This window comes from Miscanthus floridulus, chromosome 4 (genome assembly GCF_019320115.1).
Source record: "Miscanthus floridulus cultivar M001 chromosome 4, ASM1932011v1, whole genome shotgun sequence".
NCBI lineage: Eukaryota > Viridiplantae > Streptophyta > Magnoliopsida > Poales > Poaceae > Miscanthus > Miscanthus floridulus.
In genome coordinates, this window is record NC_089583.1 from 19396245 (window position 1) to 19407329 (window position 11085).

Genomic DNA, 11085 nt, shown 5'->3' on the forward strand with positions numbered 1-11085 from the left:
TGAGTGAGTATTTCAATCGCCTGCTCTTTTAGTATATCCAGTTGATGCACATATCTTTGTCTGCATACATTGCCAAAAAAAAACTGGTGGGTTCGATTGCTATTTGTGCTTCATTATGTGGTTTTGACCTATTAAACAACATTTAATCAATGCTATGTACGAGTTCGCATCAGCTGTTATGTAGTGCATAAAAATACTACAAACTCTGGAATGTAGTGCACAAATATAAAAATGACATGGGGCAGAAATCTTGTCTAGGAAAAATCAAACTTCTGAAACCCATACATTATAGGAGAATGTTATGGTCCACCGTCAGATATTATAAAGTAATCTTAAACTTTTTGGTTTTTACAATGTGGTCGCTTTGCTAATTGATTTAATATCAATGAGCAACCAATCTCATGACAAGTGCAAAATGTTCTGCAAAAATGTCCTGAGAACAATGCCTTTTAAAATGCAGCCATTTTCTTACTACTTGATTTCATCAGAATGAGCCAATAATCTGATAACAACTGGAGAAGAGTCCGCAGAAGATCTCCAGAAACATGCATTGTCACTTACCTTTTACAACTAAATACTGATCACATGAGTTTCTTCTCATGAAAAAAATATATATGAAATGCAGCACCAGTATAACAAGATACAAACATTATTTTCAACAATTATTGGGCTTAGTTAATTGGAGACACCGTTTGGGAGAGAATAGCACAACCACCCAAATATGTCTGTACCTTTTCTTTTTTAAGCTAAAGTGGTGACTGAGCACATTTTTTTTACCTTTCTGGTAAATTCCCTTGGTATCTCTGTTGCAACTTTCAGCTAAAAATTGCAGGAAGCAGTTGTTTGCTGGAGGAAGAAGCTGAAAACTTAATCCTGAAAGCTGAAGCTACATGAAGGAATGGAGACAAATTCATGCTGTGCTTTTTTAAAAGCTAAGGCTCACCTCTGAAGAAGACCTGGACACAAAAGACCTCCTTCCACGTTTTTTTGTATGACGCTCCTTCCACGTGGTTGTTCTTGGATAGTATAGTCTTAATCTCTTATACGGCTTGAAATCGTTACGCTCATCATCAGAAATAGTAGTAGTTGATATGAATTACAGAGTGTGTATTGCTCACATTCACATCAGGCTGCGTACCGTATGTGGTACTGTTTGGTCAGTAGTCCCCATGTCTACGTCCTTTGTCCAGTAGAAACCAGAGATCATTGAGCAACCTTTGTGTCATTGTGAATTTGTGGTGGACAGTCATCAAGCAACTATTCTGTATAGGCATACAGCTCTTTCGCCAGTCCTAACAAGATGGCTCTGCTCAGTGTCAGTGTGGCCCAGTGGTGAAGGCTCCGGCCGGTGGGGTTGGATGGCCCGTCCCGCACTTGGCCTCCCAAGTGGTGCTCTTTTTTTAAAATAAAAAAAAGTGTAGTAGCCCTACCTCTACTTCTCTGTTGCCAGGTAAAACATTGGGACGGTGGAAACGGATTGGTTATGCATCCAACTGGATATGAATATCATTATTTACCATACTTTTTATCGGATATGGGTACATATTTGAATATTCTCGGACATTAATATAAAATTGATAGTTTGGATATAGATTTGTATTCAGATACCTATTTAACTTTTTTATGTGCTGAGAGAAACAAAATCCTGTAACAAGATATCAAAATATAATAAACATGCTAAATTCTATACATTGGATAAAACACAATAAATCATACTAATTATCATATTAATTATAAAACAATAATCATAGTAACTATATTAGTTATAAATCAATAATCATATTAAATATATAGAATATAAATCAATAATCACATTAACTATATGTGTATCATTAGTATTTAAAATAAAACACATGCTGCTAATTACTCGTAGACAACTTTTAAATAGTCTCAACATTTTAAGTTGAATGCTAATTATTTAAAAACTACATTCTATATCATTGGTCATATTAACTAAAATTAACATGATTAGCCATATTAAATTAATTTCATTAGTTACATAAAAAAAATACTTAAAGTTTTGTTTATATATCCTTATTGATATTGGGATTAATATTATTATTCATTTCTCTTAAATAGTTTAAATGGTACTCGCTCTGTTTCAAATTGTAAGTCTCGTTTTTCTAGATGCATAACATTTACTATGTATATAGACATAATGTACATCTAGGTGTATAGCTATGTATCTAGAAAAACTAAAATAACATACAATTTGGATATATTAGTAATATTATAAAATCTTAGTAATTAGACACATAATAACTTTTAGATAGTTTCAATTAGTACATATTCTCACATAAGTTACCGGATATTTTTGAATCCATATCTGAAACCGAATAGAGAAAAGAATATAAAATATACTCAGATTAATAAACATGTCTTGTAGCAAATTTTGTCATGAACCATGTCCAACAACCAATCATATTTTTTTGGGTGTTGGCTGGCAACACTTCATCATTTTCAAGTCCTGATACCCATGTCGCGAATGTAACAGAACGGATCTCGACACGAGCTAACTAGATGGTCGCCAAGAAAACAATGGTAGCATTTGCCACGTGCCCACTGCTTAATGGCAAGGCTACACTTGAACTTCGCAATGGTCGTGAAAGGTGACAACTGCTCGAAGCAACATGGGTGATCCTGAGAGCCGCTATTAGCGGTCACAAATGAACCCCCACAGATGCGTTGGTCGACAGAAGTGTCTCCAACATTTTGTACAGTATAGTGATTGATTGGGTTTCATCAAGTATGAACTTTTTTCTCTTTTCCTCTATGCAATTTAAGTACGACATCTATATCCAATTATTCTAGTACCCGCATTTGCGCGTGATACAAATGGACTTAGAGGACAAGTTACATTAGCCCCGGCCTGTTTGGTACGTACTGCTCCTTATATATACTGCTTCTGAAGCCATTTTACACAACCAAGCCGTCTCCCATCAAACTGCTCTACGTGAGAAGCCCCTAAAATCCCGTTGGCCGGAGGTGGAGGGCTTTCACTAGTAGAGCTGGCAAAACTAGCTTCCTCCCGCTCCCTGGCCAGACGCACGGGGGTGGACGTGGCTATCCATGCAGCCCCCGCCCACCGGCTCCTTGGCTAGATGCTCCGGCATAGCGCGGGCAATGAGAGAGCATGGCATAGCTGGCGGGTTGGCACACTGGAGTGAATGCGGTTGGAGGGTGCGACGGAGATGGCACGGGCGTGGCCGGAGATGGGGGCGTGTACAATGGAGAGGGCTCGACAGCGCCAGCTGAGGCGAAGTCACGAGATGCGCGTGGGATGAGGTCGCGAGGAGGCGTGCGGTGGGTGATTGGGAAATGAGGAGAGAGAATAGGAAGGAAAGAGACGTGGGAGAGGGAAAAAGTAGAGGAAGAAAATATAAAAATATAAAGAAACAAAGAAGGGTATTATGGACTTTCCGTGCTTTTCAACCGGCAAATGAAGCTGTTTTATCAAATGTTTTTTTATAGATGTATTTGTTTTTTCTTAGTTATAGCTCTTCCAAATAGACCATTGTTATTATAAAATTAGTTGCAGTTGTTTTTGTTGAAGTTGGAGCTCCACCAAACGGACTCTTATTTATTATTATGAAATACTATATCAAAAAATATTTAAGATGTATTTGATGAAACTGATTTTGTATTTAAATTTAATTAAAATTGGAGAAGGTTATCAGTCTGTGTATGCTTTTTTATTAACCAAAGTACCACTTGATTGGCGTGGAATTTTGCGTATTCACAAGTGCTGGAGGAATGTAGAAATTCCATGCGTATTCACAGGTGGATCCACGCATAAAGGGATTTCTAGCATCAGCAGTGGTGCGGCCCACTGACCCAGCTGCGAAGAAGTCGAGAAGGTTCATCACGGCCCACTCCTTTTTCCTTTGTTGCTGCTGTTTGCTTCGGCGCTCCGCTCTCCCTCTCCGCTCCTCCTCAGCGGCGTCCTCACTCCTCAGTTCCTCACACACCGCGCCGCCCCTCCGCGTCGCACCGTGACCAGCCGCTCGCCGCCACAACTCCCGGTCAACAGTTCGGCGCAGCGCAGGATCACACACGGCGCACCACTGCCTCGTTCCCGCCGGAACGACCCCCCGAACAACAACTCCCCTGCGCGGCGCCCGAATCCGTCGCGATCTGCTGGTAAGCGGTTGGAATATGTACCGCATCCGTTGGATTTTGGCCAGGACATCAACCAGATCGCAGTCAAGCGAAGCGGCGCGGCGGCGCAGGCTAACCTAACTACCTAACCACCGGCGGGAGATTAGAACGCTCAACCGCGCTTGCTTGGTAAGCTCTAGTTGTGTACCTGCGGTTGCAGAAACCCCCACTCTTTTTTTTAGAAACCCCCTTGCTTCTTATATTACATTACAGTTAAATGCATCGGCAGCCTCTGAACTTGTCGAGAGATGCAACCTAGGTTCAAGAACTTTAAGAAATGGCAGCCTCTGAACTTGTCAAAAGATGCCACCTAAGTTCAAGAAATTTAAAGAACACATTTTGTAAGTCTCAAACTTGCTAAATAGTGCACCACACATCCCTAAATTTGTAAATTGGAGCACCGCTGGTCCATGGACCATACCAAGGCACAGGCACTGACCACTGGGCTGCTTAACAAGTTTAGGAACATAGAAATACATATCAAAGTCCGTGGACCTAAATAGCACTCCATATAAGTTCAGAGCCGCTCATACATTTAACCCTTCTTGTTTCTTGCTTTGATACATGGGATCCGTGCAATCACAAATGGAAAATCTTTCTTCGGCGGTTGTAGGTCAGCCGTTACCAGCATCGGCTATGGCATCGTCGACTCTGCACTCCAGGACAGAAGAAGGGGAAGGCGCCCTGCCTATCGACACGCTCTATGAGGTCCTGCCCCGCCTTCCGGTTAAGGATCTCTGCCGCCTCCGTGCTGTCTGTCAGCCGTGGTGATCCCTCCTCTCCGATCCGCAGTTCATGGCCGCTCATGCCACCCGTCACCGACGGCCACTCATCGTCGCAGGCCACGACAAATCACATCGTGATGACGGCATCCTCTGCGACATCATTGACATCTCTGGCCGGGTCATTAAGCAGATCATCCGCTCGACAGAAGACGAGTGGCTGATATATCCACCCAGCGTAACCTCACCTGCATTGCGAAAGGGACAAGCAAGAGCTGCCAGTTGCTCAACCTAGTCACTGGAGACAGATTTTCCTTGCCTGAAGGATTGTCCCAAGAACACACGCCAAGGAAGCTCGACTTCATGAATTACAGAACTTCCTTTGCATTGGGACAGGTTGCCTCGACGGGGGAGTTCAAGTTGCTTCGTGTGACTGATAATGCCTTCTTTGGCAGCCGCTACATGCAGCTGTGCGAGGTCTTAACACTCGGTGGCAGCGGCGATGCTCGGTGGAGAGGAAAGAAGGCCGCTCAGGATCGTGTTCATATGAGCCCAATGAGCAGAGTCGTCGTCGATGGAGTTGTGTATTTTCTCTTGGACGAGGATCTGATCAACCGAAATGTTCGACCAAAAGGCATAGCTTCCTTTGACCTTCTGACAGAAGAGTGGAGGTCAATTCTCCAAGGACCTGTAAGCATCCCTGCTTACTATTCTAATCTTTCTCTGGCTGCCCTTGATGGATCCTTAGTTCTGGTCCATTGTATGTTACATGTTTCAATGGACCTGTGGTTTCTGGTGCACTTTGAAAAGAGCTTATGGGTCAAAAAACATACTGTAGAGATCAATTTGAGTGCCCATGATGAATTCCTTGCACATCCTTCGGTGATACTGAAGAATGGGAGCATAGTTACTTATATTGGATCTAGAGGATTGTTGAGGATTTATAATCCAAGGACCAACACTTGTACAGATGTGGCAGAGATGGGGTCCCGTGTTGGAATTGGTTTGTACACGGGAAACCTATTGAGCATAGCAAATGATGCCACTTAATGAGGTGAGTATTGCAATTGCCTGCTCTTCTAATATATCCAGTTCACGCAGATATCTTTGTCTGGATACATTGGCAAAAGGCTGCTGGATTCTAGATTGTTGTGTGCTTCATTCTGTAGTTTTGACCTTTTAAACAGCATTTAAGCAACGCTATGTATGATGTGGTAAAAATGAGTAATGCAAGATGACTTGAGAATTTGAGTTTGCATCAACTGTCCTCCATCATGGGTTATATAATGTACTTAGTTCGATTTAGCTAAATGAATGTTATGGCAACAATTTCTTTTGAATGTCCATGCAAAATTTGTTCTGAATACTTCCACAGCAAAAAGGGAATATAATGGAAGAGTTTCTCTAGTCTTATCATGCTGCATAAGAATACTACAAACTCTAGAATGTAGTGCAAAAATATATAAATGGCATGGAACAGAAATCTTGTTCAAGAAAAATTGTAACACCCTAAAATTTGAATTTTGGAAATGAAGTTAAATTGATTTAATTTCACATTTTTGTGTTCATGAAATATAGGGAAATAAATTTTTTCATTAAATTAAAATTCATCATAAGGTTTAGCAACATGTTTGTGCATACATGCCGGTGCATTTGTTTCTTTGAACTGTGTGGATTTGATTCAAATTGAACACATTCAAAATGCTTTTGAAAAAAAAAAAATTTGAAGATGGCTTTGAAGTAAAAGAAAAAAAGAAAAAAGAAAAGAATTAGAAAATAAAAGAATTTAAAAAGTTATAAAATTTATTTTTGAAAACTTACCAAAATTTCTCAGTTTACTTTGAATTGAAAGTATATTTTAAATAATATTTAAATTTGGTTTTGATTCAAGGTTCAAATGAATTTGAAATCCATTTGAAAATGTATTAGAAAAATCAAATTTGGAAAAAAAAAATTCGCAAGCCTTGCCTTTTGGCCCACGGTTTTCTTCGACCTGGCCTCCTCCCCGCCCGAAGGCCTGCCCCATTCCCTCCGCGGCTCAGCAAGCCCCGCGGCCCAGCTTCGCAACCCAGCGCGCACCGGCCCATCTCCCGCGCTCGCTCCGCATAGCCCACCTCCGTGACCGGCCCAGTTTTCCTTCGCTTCCTCTCACTCGCATCGAAGGCCCAAGCTGAAGACCCCGCGCCCTTCCCTCGCTGCCACCCTGAGCCCCCATGTCAGCCGGTTTCTTCTTCCTCGTTCCGTTGCCACACCGGACACTACTCTGCCGAAGGAGGCCGTGTCCGTCCCGCCCACGTTGCCTTCCGAGCTCGTTGCCTTGCTGTCCAAGCCGCGCCAGTCCCATAAGTAGCAAGCCTCCACGCCGTGCCGCCTACCCTGAGCTGAGACCCATCTCGCACCGCCCTTGGCCGAGCTAGCCTTGCGCCGTTGACGGATTCCGCCGCCGAACTACCTCGGTCCTCTCCACGCCGCTCCGCCCCATATCAGCCGACCGCACCTTGCTGCCCTCGCCTAACCCGATAGCAAGCCGCTGCTCTCGCCGAGACGCCGAACAGCCACGCCGCCGCCTAGCACCGCCATAGCCGCACGCTATCGTCCTCTCCATGCCGCACGCTGCCGTCCTCTCCACACCGCCACGGACCCTTAATCCTCCGCGGGAAGCAGCTAGGTGAGTTCGCATCGACCTCCTCTTTCGCCCCGTGCCGTTCCCGTTAAAAATCGTGGCCGTAGGCCTTGAGTCACGCGCGCCGGCGAGGTCCCGGATTTTCCGGCCATGGCGCCACCGCGCCAGCTACTGTTCTGGCAACAGCCTCCTCCCTCTCTCTTCCTGTTTTGATCCTGGCCGTCCAAATCTAGATCAAGGGCGGGGAATAAAACTTACCCCTTCACATGCCATCTTTATAAAGAGCCCCTCGGTTTCTTTAAAATAGAACCCGCGGTCCATTACGTATCAGATAGAATGCGTCTTCTTCTTTTAAAAAGCGTATTTTTCTCGGTTGACTTCAAAAATACGTTTACAACTATTTACAGTTTTGCCACTGATTTTGTTTTAGCCATAACTTCTCCGTTTTAACTCCGATTTGACCCGTTCAAATTACGTTAGGTTCGTAATTTCATCACCTTCGTGTTCATACAACTGTTAAGTATGTTTTCAACTTTTAAAATTCGCGATTAGATTTAATCTAATATTTTACTAAAGGAAATCTTGTTTATTTCATATCTTCTGCGTTTAAGCTCCGTTTTGATCCATCCAAGTTGCGTTAGATTCATAGCAACGAGATCTACGCGTTAGTAACCATGTTTATCATATTACTATTTTTGGAATTTCATGGTTTAAATCATATCTTGAATAACAATTATGCAACTGGGTTTTATAAATAAAATATGATTTGTTTTACTTTAGTATTATATTTCAAACTCAAATTTGACTTAATTTATATTATCTATAAAATATATTATATATGTTTTTATCTAATTAAAACACATGAAACTAATAGTTTTATGAGTAGATCTTTCGGTAGATGTATCTTTTCAACCGTAGTTCCGATTAGAGTGCTTCTCGCGACTGCGTGTTCGTAGCGATGCGTAGAATCATGTTTCAAACTCTTTTACTTATTTTTCTATGTTTGGTGTACTGTTCTAATTTAGATCTATTGTTTGCTTCGTGTATGATTGTATGGATGCTTGTGTGGTGCTATATGATCATGTCTAGTCGGTGAGATATATGTGGTGAATCAAGAAGCAGATCTTTGCAGTTTTGGACTTAAAGAAGGATCTAAGTTTAAGGCAAGTATAGCATGGGATCTTTCTTGTTACCTATACACCATTAATCATTTAATTCATACTGCATGTGTCTACCTTGACTGTCACTAAGGATTTCCTAGTAGTTTGTTACCCTGTACCTTGATATCTTTGGGTTATTGCATTGGGTAGTATGATGCTAGTGCTCAACTAAAGCCATGATCTTGTAACTTGACTATTGTAATATGCAATAAACATTAAAAGATGCTTTTTAGCAACATGGAATCAGGGGGCTAGAGCATTGGGTTGTTTTTATGGTGCTCTAGATTCCTCTCCATACGGACTTATCTGTAAGTGATCATCCGGGACTTACAGTACAGCTATGAGGGCTACGTAGCTCTGGCTTTAGCTCAGTATGATGACCTTTTCTAGCTTGTTAGTGGTTACCTTTATTGGCGTAAGAATGGCTTGCCGAATCGGGTATAGGACAGCCTCTACTCTTATGTGTATATGTCGATGCGGGACCTACAGGATACCCCACAAGGAAGAGGGAAGATCTAGTCTAAATAGGATTCTTCCCCTGTAATATTAGTAGTAGTATTATTCTGTAATCCTACTAGGAACTCTTATTGTAAACTGACTAGGATCCTGATCTCCTGACTATATAAAGGAGGGTAGGGTTCCTAGGGAGAAAAAACAATTGTACGACACAACACTTTACAATTAATCCAATATAAAGGCTAACGCCGACTGGACGTAGGGCTATTATTCGATCAAAGATCGAGGGTCCGAACCAAGATAAATCGACCGTCTCTTGTGTTTACCGTCGAGTTCTGCATACGCTGAAGCCTGAACATACTGCCCGGTGGTCAAACATCGACAGCTAGCGCGCCAGGTAGGGGCCTTCGGCGACTTTGCATCCGAGAGCTCGATGGACCTCGACAACATGATCTTCTTGACAGGGTCAACCTTCATCTTCGGTTTGTGGATCTACAAGGCAGGTGACAATGGCAAGCTCCAAGGCCATCTCCTCAAAGATTTGGATCATCATCAAGACCTTTCCATTTCAGCGACAACGATAGATCAACTTGCTGGAAGATTCACGCAGCTCGCGATGTTCGATCCGACTCGGATTTCATGGCTTCACGCATCCGATTCAAACTCAGGTTCCGCTTCCAAGACAGAGTCTTATCCAAGTTCTTTTGAAAAACCAAGTTCTTTTCCAACAAGGCTCCGGAACACGACATCAACCTATCAAGAATACAACTCGGAGTACACTCAGAGTACTCTAAAGAAGTCGGATCCTCTTCCATTCGGACTCCACAATATGGCAACGTCTTATCAGGCACAGCTCAAAAGATCTCTGAATCCAGTGCTCGGAATACCACTGACGGGGAGCTCAAGAAGGTCTCGTCTTAACTATAACATCTCAAGACTACATCGTCTACTGGCCAGGTTCCGTTCCTGAGGATGGCGGCACCCAACTAGTTGACGATATGAAAACAACAACTCTACCCTACCAAGGAGACTCGATCTGCGACCTAGAAGCCTCTACTGAAGTTATCAACAACTTTAGCAGTGCGGAAACCAACGCCGATGATAGAACAACTCACGCTCGAGAAGTATTCATGATTCGCTGTCCTCAATCACCATTGGTCCCCCCAGAAGCGCCCTACGTCAGGTCTTCAAATGAATCTAAGTCCAACATATCACCATTCACCTAGGGGCACGATGGTGAGACCGAGAGTCAGAGGCAAGCCAGAGAAAGAAAGAACAAATTGAAACAAGAACGTCAACGTCGTGCTAAGCAGCGCAAGGAAGCTTGGATCAAATATGAGTCAGACCTAGCCGAGTACAATAGAAGAAAATCAGAGCAAGAGGTCGAAGAAGGACGTGCAGTGAATACACCTACGATAAGATCCGAGAAGCACTAGAAGAACTCAGGGCAACTTCACATCCCAATGAAAAACAAGAACAACTCCGGGACTTCCTCCGATCAACAGTCCTAAGGACGCACGACGGAAGGGCAACATCTCATGAGCAGCAAGATCAAAATCAAAGGAAGTCCACCTTCGAGAGACTTGGACCAAGTAGAAGTCACAACAGAGAAAGTAAAAGAAACCATAGTCAAAACGACCGAGTCGAACAACCAAGAAAGGCCAGAAGCAAAGCACCTACTCGGACAGCCACGCAAAACTACTCTCACCAAGACAACAGTTGGCAAGTGTAACACCCAAAATTTTTCATTCTTTTAAAATAAGTAAATTAGATTTAATTATGTTATTAAGTGTGCATTCAATTATAAGAAATTAATAATTTTTGGGGAATTAAAATCAATTATAAGATTAGAAACTTTTTGATGCATACATGCTGCTGTAATATTTATTCATGTGATGATTGTTCTTGAATTAGAGTTCAAATGAATTCAAAAATTATTTGAAAATGCTTTTGAAAAATTTGTTTG

At 42.4% G+C, this 11085-nt stretch overlaps 1 pseudogene; it reads left to right on the forward strand.

The window, feature by feature from the left end:
* Nucleotides 1-3875: 3875 nt before the first annotated feature.
* Nucleotides 3876-6198, forward strand: LOC136551079 (F-box/kelch-repeat protein At3g06240-like; annotated as a pseudogene).
* Nucleotides 6199-11085: the final 4887 nt, after the last annotated feature.